Source organism: Etheostoma spectabile, chromosome 13 (assembly GCF_008692095.1).
Source record: "Etheostoma spectabile isolate EspeVRDwgs_2016 chromosome 13, UIUC_Espe_1.0, whole genome shotgun sequence".
Taxonomy (NCBI): domain Eukaryota; kingdom Metazoa; phylum Chordata; class Actinopteri; order Perciformes; family Percidae; genus Etheostoma; species Etheostoma spectabile.
In genome coordinates, this window is record NC_045745.1 from 17,540,302 (window position 1) to 17,540,543 (window position 242).

At 40.1% G+C, this 242-nt stretch overlaps 1 protein-coding gene across 3 annotated transcripts in view; it reads right to left on the reverse strand.

Moving 5' to 3' along the window:
• The window catches only part of fnip1 (folliculin interacting protein 1), a 41,609-nt gene that overhangs the window by 26,759 nt on the left and 14,608 nt on the right, over positions 1–242 (reverse strand). The gene's annotated exons all lie outside the window — the stretch shown is intronic.

Below are 242 nucleotides of genomic sequence, written 5' to 3' on the forward strand. Positions count from 1 at the left end.
GTCTGCCAGGTCTTTCTGGATGGAACTTGGGTTTTGACTTGCTTTTCTCACACTCCTGTGAGCTGTTCTGTTTAATATTTTTCTTGGTCTTCCAGATCTTGCTTTACCTTCCATTTCTTAATCACATTCCAAACAGAGGATATGGGCATCTGAAAACGCTTTGCTATCTTCTTATAGCCTACTCCTGCTTTGTGAACTATTTTCTGTTTCAGTTTTCTGGACAACTGCTTAGAAGAACCCAT